The sequence below is a fragment of the Salmo trutta genome, chromosome 33 (genome assembly GCF_901001165.1).
Source record: "Salmo trutta chromosome 33, fSalTru1.1, whole genome shotgun sequence".
Taxonomy (NCBI): domain Eukaryota; kingdom Metazoa; phylum Chordata; class Actinopteri; order Salmoniformes; family Salmonidae; genus Salmo; species Salmo trutta.
The window spans coordinates 32,549,998-32,571,067 of record NC_042989.1 but is presented as its reverse complement, the minus strand read 5'-3'; the positions used below and the strand labels follow the sequence as shown (position 1 = coordinate 32,571,067).

The 21,070-nt window shown below is 44.9% G+C and overlaps 1 long non-coding RNA gene across 1 annotated transcript; it reads left to right on the top strand.

Annotated features, from left to right (window-relative positions):
• Window positions 1-16,827: 16,827 nt before the first annotated feature.
• LOC115172842 (uncharacterized) lies at window positions 16,828-19,924 on the top strand. Its single transcript, XR_003871504.1, has 4 exons — window positions 16,828-16,912; window positions 19,085-19,199; window positions 19,420-19,469; window positions 19,589-19,924. It is a non-coding gene; the product is annotated as an uncharacterized LOC115172842 (long non-coding RNA).
• Window positions 19,925-21,070: the final 1,146 nt, after the last annotated feature.

Below are 21,070 nucleotides of genomic sequence, written 5' to 3'. Positions count from 1 at the left end.
ATTTAAGGACACAATCCCTGATCGTATAGCCACGTACATTAAAGATCGAAAAATGTAGACTGTCTCCGAAGCTGCGGTTTTGGCGGATGAGTATGTTTTGACACACAAGTGGCTTTGTAGAGCCCCGTATTCGGAGTGAGTGGGGATGTTCAGAGATTTGGGCCTGGCCCACTGAGACCCTCTGGTTTACGGGCAGAGCTTCATTCATCTAGGGTTGAGCCTGGCTCCTGTGGTAAAGCTTACTTCAGTCAAGTGTCACTACTGTCATTTTTCAGGTCATTGGAAAAACAAATGTCCTGTTCTCAGGGCTAAGGGTAAATTCAGGACTTGCGCTAACATTAAACCTAAACCTACAGCATTAGCAGCACCGGTCCCACATCCGTTCACTCCTATCACTCCGTTTCACCAGCAGTGAAAGTCCCAATTGACCCAGATCGTTTACCTTTCGTTACAGAGGGTTTTCTGTCTCTGTTAAGAAGTGACGATCCTGAGGGACACAGGTGCCTCTGAGTCGTTTGTGTTAGTCTGTGTTACCCTTCTCTGCTGAGACTGATTCGGGGAATAACTTGGCCTATTGTCTCCACATCTAGTGGTTTCCGCTTAGCCGTCGTTTGAACAGATGAGCGCGCACAGTTTCCCAGAGGTGTTCTCTGCGTGCGCTGTGACGCGTTCCATGAGCTGTGGCGACTTGGTCGCTGCACCGGCTAACAATGTTACAAAGAAATCTGTCAGCATTTTTCCTGTGATCCCGTTATCTGTGCCCCGCTCCGATCTAATCAATGCACAACGGTGACATCCCTTAGAAGAGTCACGTGACTGGCCACTGTTTATTTTGTTTTGTCCTATAGCTCCTGCTTTCTTTTCGCTGCTGTCCTTGTTTTCTTCTTTCCTCTTAATTTAAAGGTTGCTTCCTGTGCGCAAAGGTTGCTTAAGTCTGGGGAGGACGAGGTTGGCTGGGCCATGGGATAGTGTTAACCAGGGCAGTATTTTGTTTGTGTTTATGTTTGGTTGGTGTAGGGTCCTTGGTGGTCCCCGATTTTATGGGGGGGGGACGGGACAACCCTCCCACTCTGTCTGCTGAATTCTTTCTCTTCGCTCTTTTCCTTAATAGGATGTCAGTGGGCGAAGCCAGGAGGGTCGTCAGCGAAATGGGATACCTGGGCTCGGGTGTGTCCCGGGGATAAATACACCTTTCCCCCATTCATTGAGGAGACTCTCCACGCAGACACACTGCATTTTTGGTTGTGGCTTGTTTGTTTTGGTCCCTCTCAACACCCCTCATTATCACTATGCACACAACCACTCATCTACCCTACTGAATACTGACTACACACACCATTGTTAATTGTATATTGTTTACTTTAGTTAATAAATATATTTTTCTTATTCCTTGATCTCTGCGTTGTCTCCCTTTTTGTTACAGACTACGAGCCAGTTTGTGACAATCATACAGTGGACACCTAAGCCTATAGGTCATTAGAAAAGTAGCCTAAAGCCCCCCCCCCCCCCCCCCCCCAAATAGGTTATAAAGTTTTACATATGCTACTCTGAAACACAAGGAACAGTGAGTATTTTTGTAAGTTGTTATATGCTGTTTTTAAGGACACGTAAATGTGGCTCATTTGGCCAACATCCTGTGTTTATTGATGGTGCTGGCTGTGCCAGGTTGGCTCTGAATGCGTATGGATGTCTGTAAAATTTCTTAAATGTCTGGTAAATTAAAATCTTCCCTGTCATGTCCGGTGCCAAATTTTTCTTAAAGAAACTGAAATTACATATAGTTTCAGAATATTCACATGAAAATCTGTCATCAATTGGATGGGAACTTAGACACCCTAAAGACTCTGGCAAGTGCGCTAGTCCAGTGTCACTTTGATTATGCCTGCACAGCAGCCCCAAACATCTAAAGAATAAGCTAACAGACAAACAAGCTTGTAAGAATAGTACTTAAACTCCAACCTCATACTCATCTGGAGGTTGAACATTTTTTCTTCTTTGTAATATCTATGTAATTGTATACTGAACAAAAACATAAACGAAACATGTAAAGTGTTGGTCCCATATTTCATGTGCTGAAATTAACGATCTCAGAAATGTTCCATATGCACAAAAAACGTATTTCTCTAAAAGGTTGTGCACACATTTGTTTACATCCCTACTAGTAAGCATGTCTTTGCCAAGATAAACCAAAAGAAATCAACCAAGACCTCAGAAAAAAATGTTGACCTCCACAAAATCTACAATTTCTAAGCCTTAAGGTACTACCTAAACCAAAGCCTGAAGGTATCACGTTTATCTGTACAAACAATAGTACGCAAGTGTAAACACCATAAGACCACGCAGCCGTTATACCGTTCAAGATGGAGACGTGTTTTGTCTCCTAGAGATGAACGTACTTTGGTGCGAAATGTGCAAATCAATCCCAGAACAACACCAAAGGACCTTGTGAAGATGCTGGAGGAAACAGGTACAAAAGCATCTATAGTAAAACAAGACCTATATCGACATAACCTGAAAGGCCGCTCAGCAAGGAAGAAGCCACTGCTCCAAAACCGCCATAAAAAATCCAGACTACGGTTTGCAGCTGCACATGGGGACAAAGATTGTACTTTTTGGAGAAATGTCCTCTGGTCTGATGAAACAAAAATAGAACTGTTTGGCCGTAATGACCATCGTTATGTTTGGAGGAAAAAGGGGGATGCTTGCAAGCTGAAGAACTCCATCCAAACCGTGAAGCCAGGGGGTGGCAGCATCATGTTGTGGGGGTGCATTGGTGCAGGAGGGATTGGTGCATTTCATAAAATAGATGGTATCATGAGGTTGGAAAATGATGTGGATATATTGAAGCAACATCTCAAGACACCAGTCAGGAAGTTAAAGCTTGGTCGCAAATGGGTCTTCCAAATGGACAATGACCCCAAGCATACTTCCAAAGTTGTGGCAAAATGGCTTAAGGACAACGATGTCAAGGTATTGGAGTGGCCATCACAAAGCCTTGACCTCAATCCTATAGAAAATGTGTGGGCAGAACTGAAAAGGCATGTGCGAGCAAGAAGGCCTACAAACCTGACTCAGTTACACCAGCTTTGTCAGGAGGAATTGGTCAGAATTCACCCAACTTACTGTGGGAAGCTTGTGGAAGGCTACCCGAAATGTTTGACTCAAGTTAAACAATTTAAAGGCAATGCTACCAAATACTAATTGAGTGTATGTAAACTTCTGACCCACTGGGAATGTGATGAAAGAAATAAAACCTGAAATAAATCATTCTCTTTACTATTATTCTGATATTTAACATTCTTAAAATATAGTGGTGATCCTAACTGACCTAAGACAGGGAACTTTTATTAGGATTGCATGTCAGGAATTGTAAAAAACGGAGTTTAAATGTATTTGGCTAAGGTGTATGTAAACATCCAACTTCAACTGTATGTTACGAATTAGAAAAATGTATGATATGTTACGAATTCTAGCTAGGTGGCTAACATTAGCAAGGCTAAGGGGTTAGGGGTTAAGGGTTAAGGTTAGGGGTTAGGTTAAAGGTTAGGGTTGGGGGAAGTGTTAGCTAACATGCTAAGTAGTTGTGTAGTAGAGGACCTGTTGGACTGTATATTTTCTTAGCACTATGTGTTTTCTTCCAGGTGCTTGTAAGGGCACAGATGACAGACTGGTAGGATTCCAGTTGAGGTAGTTTAATGACGTTGATTCACATAGAGCAGTAACGGCGCAGCACAGCACAACATATGGCTTGACAATTGTGATAATCAAGAGTGGGTGTGGTTCTGAAAAGGGGGAAATTAAATACAATAGTAAATGGCAGGTATAAGCTTAATACAACCTCCAATTACATAAACTATAAATAAAATGTCTACAATAGGTTATCTGCTGCACAGGGCAATACAATCTAACAACAGGGCTGTGACTTCACTAATGAATGATCAGAAAAGTGCAACTACACAGCACTACCGAGCAGCATCCTCACACAACTGCATGAACTTGAATGTATATAGCTACATCCACAAGGCTCATTGCTAACAAAATACCCATAATCTAAACAGTATAGATCCATAAAACTACAGGGCATATAAGACTAGACATTGAAATGCTAAATGTCTGAAATGAGATGACAGAAACAACAGAGTTAGCAAGCTTACAGTTGCTAGCTCGCGGTAAAACACTAATTAGCTCAACAAAAGAGTGTGTCCAAAACACATGAATAGTAAGAATTATGAACATTTCTGTAGGACGCACACTGGCCTTGCCTAACACAAAAAATTCTAACTAAAGGTAATCACAGGTGATGGCTGGAACTTATCACTTGGCTTGTGTACCTTCTCTAGTTACTTCCTTCTCCTCAGTTAAAGATCGCTCAGCATGCTCTGCTCCACATCATGTTGGGCGGTGCTACAGCTCTCTTCTGATGAACTAATATTTACTCTCAATAGTCTTTTGTACAGCTGCCTCCAATTGTGACATATATTTTCTCCTGAGAAAGGCTAAGGGCTTTTGGGAGGGGTTACGGCAGGCGTACTGTCGTCATCTTCTCTGTCTGGGAGAGCTGGGAGGACCACCCACCGGGCAACACGACGGGTGTATGTTCTGTCCTTGATCTTGACATCGGCAGACCTCAAATGACCATCTGCGCTTGGGTGAACTTTAATGACACGTCTGATGGGCCAGAGGTCTCTCGGAAGCTGGGTGTCCACCAACATAACCACCATATCCCTTTTGAGGTCGGCAGGGATGGCATGCCGCTTCTGGCTGGATTGCAGGCTGGGTAGATAGTGCCTCATTTAGCCGGACCAGAAGTGATCTGTCAGGATCTGGCAATGTCTCCATTGACGTCTGCTGAGGAGCTCAATCTCCGGGTACACCACTTGCGGCAGGGATCCGTCTGGCTGCCCCATCAACAGGAGGTTAAGGGTCACGGGGTCCAGGTCTGCGATACTGGAGAACACGTAGCCCAAGGGCTTTGAATTCAGGATACCCTCCACTTCAATTAGGACAGTTCTGAGCACTTCTTCATTCACTGACTGGGCACCCGCTGTAGTGTAGAGGGTGGTCTAAACGGAGCGAATCTCTCTCTCTCCTAAACTCCTCCGAAGTGTGGTGCTACAGGGGGGTTGAAGTGGAAGGCAATCTTCTGTTTTGCAAGCTGCTCTTGCAGGTTGGGAGACAAAGCAGCAAAGGTCTCGCGCAGCTCCTTCTCGCCTCCCCGGAAGTTTGTTCCCTGGTCAGAGAACAGCTCATCCGGCATCTCTCGGCGGGCAATGAATCTTCTAAGGGCCATCAGAAAGGAATCGGCATCGATGTTGGTCAGGAGGTCCAAGTATACACCCTTCATGGTGAGGCGGATCTCGGCAAACACCCTCTCAGGGCCGGAATGGCACAGACGGCTGTCGTAATCTTGGATCAGAAGTCTAGTGGGTGGATGACCAGGATGGAGGACGATGGGATGAACTGTAGCATGTTCTAGATCTTCTGCACAATGTAGTCTACCACCAACTTGGATGAGTTCTCTAGACTCGTCAAGCTTAGGTGACAAAGTAAGTAGGCTACTGCTGGACGGGACAGGCTTATCAGCTTTCAGGAGACGGAGCTCATCTGCAAAACTCTCTTACTGGGCTCTCTTGTAGATGAAGATCAATGCTTTCTGGTAGTCTTCGGCAGTAGGTTCACCACTCTGACCTGCCGCCCCGTGTAGCACTTGCGTAGTGACTACTAGAAGCTCCGTCCAGATGGTACACTGGCTCACATCTTGATCTTGGGGACCAGCAAGTGGAGTGACACCGTAGAAGGTGGGCTTCTGGAGCTAAGATGTGTACTATTCAGGATGAGTGTTTGGCTAAGCTAGCCACTCGTCTGGAATTTGAAGGAGAAACGGTGGTCCTTTGCTCGATCTGTTGGGTACCGCAAGGTCTTTCAGGGTCTTGCCTTTCGTGATGTCATTGCCGAATCTACATATGCATGGAGGTCTGTAAGATCTTGACTCTCTGCCACCTGGGTGCCTACAAAATTTTGGAAGCAGCAGGATTCCAATCGCAGCCACAACAGCACGGTTGTCCACAGGGTGGTCTGATCAATCTTCAAGGTAAGCTCTTTCTCTCGCAGCTTAGCAAGCTGGGCTCCAGTGACAGCTACACATAGCTCCAGTCTTGGAATGGAATGTAGTTGCTTAGGAGCAACTCTGGACCTGGCCTTCAGGAATGACAGGTATGTCTTGTTGTGACTGTCTCCAGGTATGCAACAGACCTGTATGCCTTCTCTGACGTGTCACAGAACACATAGATCTCTCTGGTGACACTCGACTGGTAGACATCTGCAGGTACGTAGCAGCTAGGCAGGGTGATGCGTGGCAGATCTGTAGCTCTCCTTCCAAATTGTTCCAAGCCTGGAGTATATCTTGAGGGAGAAGAGGGTCATCCCAGTCCCCATGTTAATCCCAGAGCTGCTGGACCAACACTTTGGCTTGGGTGGTGTATGGTAGAAAGAACCAAGTGGGGTCATACTGGCTGACGAGAACCTTGTACACATTCTGCATGGTCAGCACTTCGTAGTCCACGGCTCGATGCTTTTAACCCAAGGTGTCTGTCCGACTGGCAGTGCCAGCTGAGGCCTAGGGTAGTCTTACGTGAACCTTCTTTCTCTTGGGCAAACCAAAGCTTGAGGTTGTTGATCTGGCCTCCTTCAGTAGGGGATTGATTCTTGGCATGTTGCTAGCCCACTAGCGTAGCTAGAACCCGCCAGATGCCAGGAGCTCTCGTAGCTTGTCCACTAGCTGTCTGGCTTCTGCTGGTGTTGACACGCTCCGGAGGAAGTTGTCAACTTAGTAGCACCTCTCTACGGAGACCAGAATATCATCGCCAGGCTTGCTGTTTTCTGTGACATGCCTCTGGAGGGCAAACATTGAGCAGCATATGCTCCCAGGTGTGACTCACCCAAGTTAGGTCCTGGCAGCAGGGACTCATTCAGGTTGAGACCCTGCAACTGGTAGGAGCAGTTGAATACGATGTGATTCTTGCCGTTGTGACTCACCATGTGGTGGGTGATGTACCATGATTCTCCTTCTTGAGTGAGCATGTCGGAGGTTAACTTCTTAACTGAGCCTGCCTGCATCAGCTTCTGTATCTCAGCACTGTAGGCTGCAGTTCTCTTTGGATCCTTAGCAAGCCATCTCTATGTGCTTCTAAGGCTTTGCATTACCGCTTCCTTAGGGGCTTGGAAGTGGGGAGTGTCTCTCTTGCGCAGCAGTGTGGTGGTGTAGCAAAACACGCTGTCTACCTCTATGCGTGCAGTCTTGGTCTCGAGCAGGTCAACGGCTTCCTGGTCCTGCCTCGACCGGGTCACCTCTTTCTCATTTCTGAACGATAGGGTGTCAACATACCAGAGCTTCTCAATGTTCCTGAACAACTCATACGTTGGGGGGGATGATGGATGTCACTAAACAGTGCTGTGGCCGGAGGTGTTGCTCCACCAACCTTGCCGGATCCTGAAGCATCCATCCAAGTCTGGTCCGGACGGCTGCTGGCCTGCCCGGAGGACCCAACTTCAATGGTTCGATGGGGGTGATCAAATGAGGATGATCTGCACCAATGAGGACTAGAGGCTTGGCGTTGATGAATGGCCGTAGGGAGAGACCAACCAAGTGCTTGTACCTTTTCTGAAGGCTGGTCACTGGATATGAATGGTCTGCTAGTCGGGGTGAAGGCCCCTTTGATCTGGAAGCTGGTCTTGGGTTGCGAGGCAGGAGAGATGCAGAAGGTCACTGATGCATCACGGAGGGTCTGAATGTCCAGCCAAATGATTCTGAGGCCTATTTGTTCTGGGGTCGCTTGTATCCCAAGCTTCTGTGCAGCATCTGGAAGGAGCATGGTACGCTCGGACCCATCGTCCAGAATAGCATAGGTGTCGAGGGTACAGTCTCCATAGTGTAGGATCAACCTGATCATCTTCAGCAGGACGCAATTACAGTCAACTGGTCATTCTGGGTAAAGCACCTCTGTGGCTGTGCTTATCAGGCAGCTCTCCTCTTTTGGTGCATCTTTGGGGGTTCTGGCATTGACCTCACGAAGGACTTGTAGATGCGTTCCCTTGCAGAGACCGCAGGGTTTCTTGAGGGTGCACTGGGACGCCTGATGGTTCCTTCCACAATGCCAACACTTCTTGTTGGTCTTGATCCACTGTGCCACTGGCTCCTTGGTGAGCACTGGTTGAGATAGTGCTCAGGGTTGTTGCAATAAGGACACTATGGCTTCACCTTGCCTTTCTTCTTGCCGGCAGTCGAACTGTTGAATGCTGAGGCAGCAGATCCACTCTTCGGGTTGTCTTTAGCTCCGTGAAGGATGGATGTTGCACATTTCCCGTGGCGCTCTTCTGACTCCTGCCCAAGTCTGTCCTTATGCTCTTTGTTTGAAGACTGGCCATCATAGTCTTGACACCAGGACTTGTTCTGTAATGATTGGGGGGTTGGGACATATGGGACATATATTGTTACACAATGTAAGCGTATATCTTGACATGTCCCATTTTTATTGAATCCACAGATATCTGCACATGATTAAGATTTTCTGGTTGTTCCTGGCAGGAGTTGTTACTTCCTACTACTATTTAGGCACAGAAACTCAGTAAAGAAACAGTCTTTAAAGCCAAAGACCTTTAGTGTAGCTACAGTTGAAGTCTGAAGTTTACATACACCTTAGCCAAATACATTTAAACTCAGTTTTTCAAAATCCCTGACATTTAATCCTAGTAAAAATGTCCTGTATTAGGTCAGTTAGGATCACCACTATATTTTAAGAATGTGAAATGTCAGAATAATAGTAAAGAGGTTTTATTTCTTTCATCACATTCCCAGTGGTTTCGGGTAGCCTTCCACAAGCTTCCCACAATAAGTTGGGTGAATTTTGGCCCATTCCTCCTGACAGAGCTGTTGTAACTGGGTCAGGTTTGTAGGCCTCCTTGCTCGCACATGCTTTTTCAGTTCTGCCCACACATTTTCTGTCGGATTGAGGTCAGGGCTTTATGATGGCCACTCCAATACATTGACTTTGTTGTCCTTAAGCCACTTTGCGGTTTTGGAGCAGTGGCTTCTTCCTTGCTGAGCGGCCTTTCAGCTTATGTTGATATAGGACTCGTTTTACTGTGGATATAGATACTTTTGTACCTGTTTCCTCCAGCATCTTCACAAGGTCCTTTGCTGTTCTGGGATTGATTTGCACATTTCGCACAAAAGTACGTTCATCTCTAGGAGACAGAACGCATCTCGATCCTGAGCGGTATGACGGCTGCCTGGTCCCATGGTGTTTATACTTGCGTACTATTGTTTGTACAGATGAACGTGGTACCTTCAGGCATTTGGATATTGCCCCCAAGGATGAACCAGACTTGTGGAGTTCTACAATTTCTTTCTGAGGTCTTGGCTGATTTCGTTTGATTTTCCAATGATGTCAAGCAAAGAGGCACTGAGTTTGAAGGTAGGCCTTGAAATACATCCACAGGTACACCTCCAGTTGACTCAAATGATGTCAATTAGCCTATCAGAAGCTTCTAAAGCCATGACATCGTTTTCTGGAATTTTCCAAGCTTTTTAAAGGCACAGTCAACTTAGTGTATGTAAACTTCTGACCCACTGGAATTGTGATACACTGAATTATAAGTGAAATAATCTTTCTGTAAACAATTGTTGGAAAATGTACTTGTGTCATGCACAAATGTCCTAACCGACTTGCCAAAACTATAGTTTGTTAACAATAAATTTGTGGAGTGGTTAAAAAAATAGTTTTAATGACTCCAACCTAAGTGTATGTAAACTTCCGACTTCAACTGTATGCTTATAGTCCAGGTTGATTGAGTGTGGTTTTCTGTTTGTCTTTACAGCAGAACCAGCAGGAGTTGTTTCCCTTGGGTCATTGCTGTGCAGTCTGAGAGAAAATAAGATATAAAAGACACAGGTAAGACCACTGTTACAAAAGATGTGTGTGACTCAATGTCTATTAGGATGTTGGTGGTATTGTATTTCTGTGAGTTTGAGAATGAGGAATGTACTGTTCCTACTGTTAGGCCTCTGAGTTTACGGTTCATTTTAAAAGCTTCTCACAATACAGTAATAAATAAAGTACCACCAGTCTTATGTTTTACTGCCTCCCAATGGCCAAATAGTATACTGGTGCACATCATGGAATTGAAAGGGTCCCACTTGAGCACTTTTATTAATTTGGCAATATGTGACAAAAGGATGGACTAATGGTTTTATCAATATTTAACAGACTTTAAAAAACAGAAAGTAGAGTTAATTGGCATTATTTATCTTAATAATAATATACTGCTCAAAAAAATAAAGGGAACACTTAAACAACACAAGTCAATCACACTTCTGTGAAATCAAACTGTCCACTTAGGAAGCAACACTGATTGACAATAAATTTCACATGCCGTTGTGCAAATGGAATAGACAACAGGTGGAAATTATAGGCAATAAGCAAGACACCCCCAATAAAGGAGTGGTTCTGCAGGTGGAGACCACAGACCACTTCTCAGTTCCTATGCTTCCTGGCTGATGTTTTGGTCACTTTTGAATGCTGGCGGTGCTTTCACTCTAGTGGTAGCATGAGACCGAGTCTACAACCAACACAAGGTGCTCAGGTAGTGCAGCTCATCCAGGATGGCACATCAATGCGAGCTGTGGCAAGAAGGTTTGCTGTGTCTGTCAGCGTAGTGTCCAGAGCATGGAAGCGCTACCAGGAGACAGGCCAGTACATCAGGAGATGTGGAGGAGGCCGTAGGAGGGCAACAACCCAGCAGCAGGACCACTACCTCCACCATTGTGCAAGGAGGAGCAGGAGGAGCACTGCCAGAGCCCTGACCTCCAGCAGGCCACAAATGTGCATGGGTCTGCTCAAACGGTCAGAAACAGACTCCATGAGGGTGGTATGAGGGCCCGATGACCACAGGTGCGGGTTGTGCTTACAGCCCAACACCGTGCAGGACGTTTGGCATTTGCCAGAGAACACCAAGATTGGCAAATTTGCCACTGGCGCCCTGTGCTCTTCACAGATGAAAGCAGGTTCACACTGAGCACGTGACACACGTGACAGAGTCTGGAGACACCGTGGAGAACGTTCTGCTGCCTGCAACATCCTCCAGCATGACCGGTTTGGCGGTGGGTCAGTCATGGTGTGGGGTGGCATTTCTTTGGGGGGCCGCACAGCCCTCCATGTGCTCGCCAGAGGTAGCCTGACTGCCATTAGGTACCGAGATGAGATCCTCAGACCCCTTGTGAGACCATATGCTGGTGCGGTTGGCCCTGGGTTCCTCCTAATGCAAGACAATGCTAGACCTCATGTGGCTGGAGTGTGTCAGCAGTTCCTGCAAGAGGAAGGCATTGATGCTATGGACTGGCCCGCCCGTTCCCCAGACCTGAATCCAATTGAGCACATCTGGGACATCATGTCTCGCTCCATCCACCAACGCCACGTTGCACCACAGACTGCCCAGGAATTGGCGGATGCTTTAGTCCAGGTCTGGGAGGAGATCCCTCAGGAGACCATCCGCCACCTCATCAGGAGCATGCCCAGGCGTTGTAGGGAGGTCATACAGGCACGTGGAGGCCACACACACTACTGAGACTAATTTTGACTTGTTTTAAGGACATTACATCAAAGTTGGATCAGCCTGTAGTGTGGTTTTCCACTTTAATTTTGAGTGTGACTCCAAATCCAGACCTCCATGGGTTGATAAATTGGATTTCCATTGATTATTTTTGTGTGATTTTGTTGTCAACACATTCAACTATGTAAAGAAAAAAGTATTTAATAAGATTATTTCTTTCATTCAGATCTAGGATGTGTTGTTTAAGTGTTCCCTTTATTTTTTTGAGCAGTGTATATTGACAGGCCAACCTTACTACTAGAGAACTATCAACCATGGCTGGACTTGAAAGTTCCCTCAAGTTGATGCCTCTCTTTCAGAGGTATGGGACATTGCATTAAATAAGGAGATTTTTTTCATTCTTAAAAGTGGTTCTGTTCTAAGATGTGATATTTCTTTGCTCTGTTTCAAGGTTCTGGAACTGGTTCTACAAAAAGTTGTGTATCCCTGGTACAGAGGATCACTGGTGAGTTAAACAAGGCTTCTGTTTTCAGCAGCACAGTTACAGTCACCAACGCATTAGATAACATGAAAACAGCCTAACCAGCTTTGCTACGGTGAGAAAAATGGCCAGAGTGAGGTGTTCTCTCTTCTGTCTGGAAGTAGCTTGCAGGCTAGCTAACTTTAGCCGGTTATATTGGGTGCTTGACTGCCGTTGTGAGGTCAGAATGCTCGGATCAACCCTACTCCTCGGCTAGAGGGTCCAGTGCGCGTTCGGAAAACACTCCAAGAGCCAAAACCTTTGAATTTATGAACGGACAATCTGACAACGCAGTGAATTTACAAACACCCAGAGCACACTCTGAGCTTAATCTGACAATCCAGAGTGAATTTATGAACACACCATTGTTTGCCGCACACTATCTTCTATGCCCTTCAGACTGTTAGCGGCTAACACAAAACAAATGGAATATGTTAGATAACTATTTACCTTGTTGAACACACCTCAGGTGTGTTACTGTATTCTTCGCAAGTAGTGCTTCATGTTGCATTAAATATATGTTCTGACATATGTATGCATAGACATATGACCTGGTTTTCACCAGTGAAGGGATATTACAGATGAGGCGTTTGAGGATGAGCTGAGTGACTGCATTTCGTTGCTGCTGTGCTTGTACACCGAACTCAAAAGATAAAACAGGCTTTAGACTATTCTAGTAATCAGATTTTTTTACCTTAATAATATTTAACATGTGACATGTTTCATTGACACATCAAAGATTATTTATATTCTGATTCACATAGAAAAAGGTTGTTTTCAGGCTTGATTTGCTGTCTCTCCCAGGACATAAACAAGCCAAAATGGACAATTGTAAATCAATGCTCATTCCCATTTTAGGACACTGTGAACCATTTGCTTCTCATATTCATAGACAACTCTCTGCCCGAGGCCGCCATAGAGCCTAGCTCAACCTTGGTTCCCTTCCTGCACAAGTACTGTGACGTTTGCAACAAGAAGCCCTCTGTAAGTAGCCTAGTAACACCTCCCTCTTTCCCCTCTTCTCCCAAATACTGCCCTTCCTAAAACTCATTTCCTCCTAGGCCTGATAACCCTCTCTCAATTCATTTGAATTGAAAGGGCTTTATTGTCATGGGAAACATATGTTTACATTACCAAAGCAAGTCTCTCTCTCTCAAGTGCTGAAGCTAGAGCTGAAGAAGATCAGGGAGCAGCAGGACCTTCTCTTCTGCTTCATGAACTTCCTCACGCTGGAGGGGGCAGTGCACGTGCTCCAGTTCTGCCTCACTGTGGGTAAGTAGACTTTGGCCACTCACCTATATCCCAGATAGAGATACAATAGACTGACAACTATGTCCTGGCCCAGAAACACCCCCCCTAGCCTCTATTCTTTCAGTGTTTAGAAATCTGAAGGAAATGGATAAGTGAAAGCAATATGGCAGAAACTCTCCAGTCAAAATGGAAGGCTTAAGATCTGCAATCACCGAAGGGGAAGGGGTTGTTTACCGAAGGGGGAAGGGTTATTTCTGGACCAGGTCCAGGTCTTGATTCCCCCCCTTCTGCCCTTCATTACACAGGAAATAAGGTACTGAGTTCACCTAGCCCTCTAATAGGCTAATTAAAGATGTATTTATTTCACACTGTATACAAATTCCTTAATTAGCTATAGCACTGGTTGTAGTTCCTCCCTCTCATTCACCACTCTTGTCTTCCTCTGTCTGTGGTGACTTATCACCAAGTGACACTTATGAAAATGTCAATTGGTGTCAAGTGGCACTGAGAGCACATGTCTGCGAAGTTGAAGGGTTTACATGGTGCAACAAGTCTGCTAGAGCAGCCTGTCTGCTGCTGGTAAGGCCTGGGGTCATGTTATTGTAAACTGTTATGCAACGGCAAAAAAAAGAAGGGGTTTTGAAGTACAGGTAATCCCTTCCTGTTTATTTCTTTTATATTTTATTGAACCTTTATTTCACTAGGCAAGTCAGTTAAGAACAAATTCTTATTTACAATGACGGCCTACCCTGGCCAAACCTTAGCCCAGATGACGCTGGGCCAATTGTGCGTCGCCCTATGGGACTCCCAATCACGGCTGGTTGTGATACAGTCTGGAATCGAACCATGGTCTGTAGTGATGCCTCTAGCACAGATGCAGTGCCTTAGACCACTGTCCCACCCGGGAGCCCCATATCCACAGTTTTCTAAGCAGAATATTATTTTTTTTTACAAAGAACAGGGTTGTTAAGTCATGCTGATATGCGTTTCTCTCTCCATTTGCTGAGGTCCTCATGCAGGGGTGGTCAATCAATCAAATGTATTTATAAAGCCCTTGTTACATCAGCTGATGTCACAAAGTGCTGTACAAAAACCCAGCCTAAAACCCCAAACAGCAAGCAATGCAGGTGTAGAAGCACGGTGGCTAGGAAAAACTCCCTAGAAAGGCCAGAACCTAAGAAGAAACCTAGAGAGGAACCAGGCTATGAGGGGTGGCCAGTTATCTTCTGGCTGTGCCGGGTGGAGATTATAACAGTACATGGCCAAGATGTTCAAATGTTCATAGATGACCAGCAGGGTCAAATAATAATAATCACAGTGGTTGTCGAGGGTGCAACAGGTCAGCACCTCAGGAGTAAATGTCAGTTGGCTTTTCATAGCCGATCATTCAGAGTATCTCTACCGCTCCTGCTGTCTCTAGAGAGTTGAAAACAGCAGGTCTGGGACAGGTAGCACGTCCGGTGAACATGTCAGGGTTCCATAGCCGCAGGCAGAACAGTTGAAACTGGAGCAGCAGCACGGCCAGGTGGACTGGGGACAGCAAGGAGTCATCAGGCCAGGTAGTCCTGAGGCATGGTCCTAGGGCTCAGGTCCTCCGAGAGAGAAGAGAGAATTAGAGAGCATGCTTAAATTCACACAGGACATCAGATAAGACAGGAGAAATACTCCAGATATAACAGACTGACCCTAGCCCCTGACACATAAACTACTGCAGCATAAATGCTGGAGGCTGAGACAGGAGGGGTCGGGAGACACTGTGGCCCCATCTGACGAAACCCCCGGACAGGGCCAAACAGGCAGGTGGTGAAGCTGCAGACCGTACACTGCCTGTACGAGGCCTACGGGCACTTCCTGTTCCTGCTGGACAACGTCTTCACCCCCATGTTCTGCCACCACAACGAGGTCAGGACACACACCCTAGCGCTAGACAGCTAATTCAAATAATCAAAACTTGATGAGGAGTTGGTTATTTAAATCAGCTGTGTAGTGCTACGGCAAAAACTAAAATGTGCAGCCTATTTTAGCCCACCACCATGGAGGGAGCCATGTTGCCCTCCTATGGCCTGGTGGAGGCAGAGGACAACATGGTAGGTTGTACAGTGTGTGGCCACTGGGAGGCAGTGTGGATCCAGGATTAGTTAGGAAGGCACACAGTACATTTAGTGGTTCAAGATCTGTTCTCTACAATGTATGTTGATTTACTGGCCTATGCATTTGCTTATTCAATATCATGATTTGTTTCTTTCTTTGTACAAAGGTGAATGGGGAAAATATTAAGAAATATCCATTCTAAGGAGCCCTGAGACTAACTCCTTTCAAAATCATTAATGAACTTACAAAGTTGTCAAGGTTACTGGGTTTGCTGTTATTAATTTCAAGCAGGATTATCATTTAAGGGTATCTGCTAAGAAAATATGTAATGTTGTGTGATCAAATGTGTGGTTCACTGGCAGAGACCCTGCCCTGCTTCCTCTGACTATTTCATCCTCATCATTCCCACAGCATTGCTCAGCGGACTTGAACCTCAGTATGTTGCTCTTATTATTCTTCTCCCAGAGTCTTCCGTAGCTGACGCACTAGATACTTCCCATTCTAGCTGTATTTTACCCCTACTAGAGCTGCTGTCAGTGAATACATATCCTATTTTAGATCCTGTACTAGTTTATTACAGTACTTCCTGTATATGTCACTCAATCACAGTGGTCCTTTGCAATGTGTTTCCCCTTTTACCTTGCTGCAGTTCTGTGCCGTTCCACACAAGCCTGGGCCTGTATTCACAATAGTGCTGGAGTAGGCGTGCTGATATAGGATCAGATTGTAATGATTGAGATTAAATGGAGAGGGGGAACCTGATCCTAGATCAGCACTCCTACTCTGAGATCCTTTGTGAATACAAAGCATGCAATGCCTTATTATAACATTGTTTTTTAATGCGTTCTGGTACCAAGAACTGAGCTCCTGACCTCCAAGCGGAAGAAGTTCCAGGAGTACATCCAGGTAGTCATTATGGAGTAAACAAGCTCTGGGGTGAAGTTTCCCTTAGGTACAGATCTAGGATCAGCTTCCCCTCATAACCTTAACCATTAGTAAGGAAAATGATCAGCTTCTAGAGGCAAGTTCACACTGCACCAATAAAACAACAAGAGGTCATGCTTCAGAAATAGCTTTGTGGTCTGTCACCATATGAATACCTACCAGCTTATGTAGTGGCTGCAGTAAGTGTAGAGGTTAGAGAGGTGGATTAGAAACCAAAGGGTTGATGGCTCAAATCCCAGGGCTGGTGGGGTCAAAATCTACCACTGAACCCCAAATATAGGCTTACTGTGGTTTACCCTGCACTGTTTCCAGTCTCTCAAGTTACATTGTTCTAAATTAATAACAAAGTGCTATTCTGTCAGCCCTCTATGAATCAGCCAACAAGATTCACTTTGTTTACAATCTTCCAGAAACTGCTCCAGAACCCAGAGCTGAGCAACAGTCAGCTGCTGGCAGCCTTCCCATCGCCTCAGTCTAGGCTGCCTGATGTCAATCTAGGTATGCAACACTGGCCAAGTAGCCTGGTCCCAGATCTGTTTGTGCGGTCTTGTGCGGTTCTATGTCAATAACATCTCTCACAACCTGCTCTCCTGTTGAACTCATTTGATCATCAACTCAGTGCCCAGCAAACTGATAAAAGAAGTACATCATGCTTTTTCGATTTTGGTGGGGAAAGAATGTTGTGGGGGCATCATGGTAAAATAATTCCCAGCACAGGCGGCTGGTGGCACCTTAATTGGGGAGGACAGGCTCATAGTAATGGCTGGAACGGAATAAATGGAATGTTATCAAACAAATGGCTTCCATGCGTTCGATTCCATTCCAGCCATTATTATGAGCCGTCCTCCCCTCAGCAGCCTCCTGTAAATTCCGGGATAGTCCTTTAATAATGTAAGCCCAACATGCCTGTGGAATCCACCTATAACTCATGTCAGCTATGTTATTATAGTACGCCAGTTGAAATGAATAGGAAGAGCAGGGATCCAATGTCTCCAATGTAACATAACAAATGTAACTGTTTTAGATCAAACTTTCTCAGTTCATGAGCTACACCACCCCGTTCACAAAAATGGATGGCTCCTACAGACACGCACGACAGTGTCTAGGGTTTACCGAAAATGATGCGACAAAAACATCCAGTCAATGGCAGTCCTGTGTGTGAAAACAGCTTGTTGATGAGAGAGGTCGAAGGAGAATGGCAAGAATTGTGCAAGCTAACAGGCGGGCCACAAACAGACAATTAACAGCGCAGTACAAAAGTGGTGTGCTGAACAGCATTTCGGAACGCACAACTCATCAATCTTTGTCATAGATGGGCTATTGCAGCAGACGACCAACACTGGACAATTGAGGAGTGGAAAAAAATGGTTTAACATGACAGCGAGTTCAGTTTGAACGGCCTGCGCAGTCCCCAGACCTCAATCCAATAGAACATTTTTGGGATGAGATGGAACGGGCTTTTCGCAGCATGAATGTAACGTTGTCCAATCTGCAGCAATGATGCCAGCACGTCAGCATGGACCAACATCCCTGTGGAACGTTTCCGACATCTTGTAGAATGCTCCAAAGAATTCAGGCTGTTCTGGAGGCAAGGGGGGTCCGACCCGGTACTAGATGGGTGAACCTAATAAACTGGTCGGTGACGTATAAGGAATCTCCTCTGTGTTTTTACCATCTCAGAAAGGGCAGTATTTGGAGCCATTACGCCAGTCCTTTGTGAATTACCCAAGCCCCAAACCCAGCCTGCCAGAGCTGACCATCCTCAGTCCCATGTCAGAGAATGACAGGAAGGTGGTCACACACACCGCACCTGGATCTAAATAGTATTTGTTTACTTTCCATTTTTTTAGGTTGTGCCCCCCGGCTGGAAGTTTTGACTTTGCACTTTTCCATTGGTTCCATTAAACTGGGGAAGTTAAATCAAATTCACATGAAATATTTGAAAGGGAAACTAATACTTTTCCGACCTGTATCTGGCACACAGACTCCCACACACCTTTTTTACATTTATTTTTATTTCACCTTTATTTAACCAGGTAGGCCAGTTGAGAACAAGTTCTCATTTACAACTGCGACCTGGTCAAGATAAAGCAAAGCAGTGCGACACAAAAAACAACAGAGTTACACATGGAATAAACAAACATACAGTCAATAACACAATAGGAAAAAAATCTATATACAGTGTGTGCAAATGAGGTAAGATTATGGAGGTAAGGCAATAAATAAGTCGTAGTGGCGAAGTAATTGCAATTAAACACTGGAGTGATAGATGTGCAGAAGATGAATGTGCAAGTAGAGATACTGGGGTGCAAAGGACCAAATAAATAACAATAATATGGGGATGAGGTAGTAGGATGGGCTATTTACAGATGGGCTATGTACAGGTGCAGTGATCTGTGAGCTGCTCTGACAGCTGATGCTTAAAGTTAGTGAGGGAGATATGAGTCTCAGGCTTCAGTGATTCTTTTTTTTTTTTTTTGCAATTCGTCCCAGTCATTGGCAGCAGAGAACTGCCTACCTCAGCTGACAAGTGTTTTTAGTTAGAGCCATTTGATCGCTCAGCCAAATGGGAAACGATCCTAGAAATATAATGCCATTGCTGGAAGTGTTCTTTCATGTTGTAATGTTCTCCACTGCACTTTAAAGTGATGTTTGTTTTGAACTCCCTAGCTCTTCAATGACCTGTTCAAGAACAACGCCAACCGATCGGAGAGAGCAGAGAAGAAACACACCCAGAACTACTTCATGGAGACGATCACTGTGGAAGGGGTCTACTTTATGTACAGTATGTGAAAAGTTAGATGCACAAATATCATACCCCCCCCCCAAAAAAATACTAACCTCCCCTGTTATTGTAATGGTGAGAGGTTAGCATGTTTTGGGGGTATGATATTTGTGCGTCTAACTTTCTCACTCATCATTAACCAGACGGCATAAAAGGTTATCTATCAATGGAGCATCCATCCCTTCTTGTCCAATAAGGAACAACCCCTTTTTTACTGCAGGTGGCAAGACACTGGCTAATGATACCTGGCAACTTCAAAACATCCGTCAGGTGGGGACGAAGATATCATTCCATTTAAAGAGTTGATAGCAGAGTCTGGCCTGAATGATATGACATTTTTACTGTATTTGCAGCTCAAATCAATTTTTTTTAAATGTATTTCTTCAAAGGGTATTGGTGTGTGATGGACAACAAACTGAGGGGTGCTGCTAATGGAAAAGGAACGGTTTACACCTTATACAAGCTGGTTGACCTCCTTCCCAAACAGCAACATTTCAACAAGACTTGGGTGTGTCTCTCACTGCAGCACAGTGAGATGCAATATGGAAATACACAAAGCATCACTGCATTGGCCTTCCTATCAGTCAAATGTACAATACTTAATTGCAAAGTGTGTTACCGCAGTGCTTCAGCATGGACATTTGGTTAAGGGAATTCATGGACTTATTGACAATGGAACGAACGGTATCGGTCCTCCAGGGCTATGCCAATGGACTATAGCAGGGGTAGGCAACCCTGTTCCTGGAGTGCCGCAGGTACTGCAGGGATTCTGTTCCAACTAGGCACCACATCTAACCAACTGAGCTAATTGATCAGTGATTGACGAAATTCAACACACCTGGTCTTCCAGGTCAGTTAAACCAAAAACATGGAGTGCCCAGAACGAGGGTTGCCTACCCCTGGACTAGAGGGTCTTTGGGACTGTACTTTGATAGGCTGATGAGGAATTTGTTACAGGAAATAATCACTGCAATCTGGTGAGGTTAGCATAGGGCTAACGTGTGCCAGGTTATCTGCTGGTACCAGCTACAATGTATGTCAACGATTTTAATTGGCTGATGCTTAAACTTAACCTTGGACTTAAACTTGTTCTATTGTTCGTAAGTATGGCACCCAGGGTGCAGTACACTGCACAACATAGTTTACCACAATTCACCAACAACTTTTAAGGGCTGTTTGACTGTACTGTATGATTTAAACAGAAGTAAACACATTTAAGTTCAGTGATGAAAAGACCAGATTAGGATGTGTCAGAGTTTGTATTCATTTGCATCTATTTTCCTCAGTTGACTGGACCTGGTTCTTTTAGAACTGTTTCCTGAACTGAACAAGGTAAATTGATGAGTTATGTTATGATTATTTCAATGTAACTTATTGAAAGTGTGGCACCTGCATGTCTGCTAGGAGTCTCTACTAGGTGTGTTGGAACATGTAATTTGATTCACACGACTTTTCCAGACAATACTTTTAAATGTTTAATTCACTTTATTGAAATGCTGATGTATGGATCTACCGACTGATAAAGCAGAACATTCATCATATAATCATTCCAGCAGTAATCATTGTTAATACAATCAAAAATGTGTAATGGGTCCACACTGAAAAATATGTCACATAAAGCTTACTTCATTATTCAACGTTTTTAATTATTTTCACTGCATCAGCATATACAGATGTTTGGGCTTTACAGCCTTCAGTGTTTATACATACATTGAACATGTGGATTTTATGTTTTTTTTTCAACCAGCAGCAGACTGCTACTAACGTGGCTCCATGGACTTGGCAAGAGGATTGTCTGGCTTTAGTCTCGGCTTCATCTGCTGCATGTTGTTGGAACTGTACATACAGCACTTAAACCACTCATACCGCTG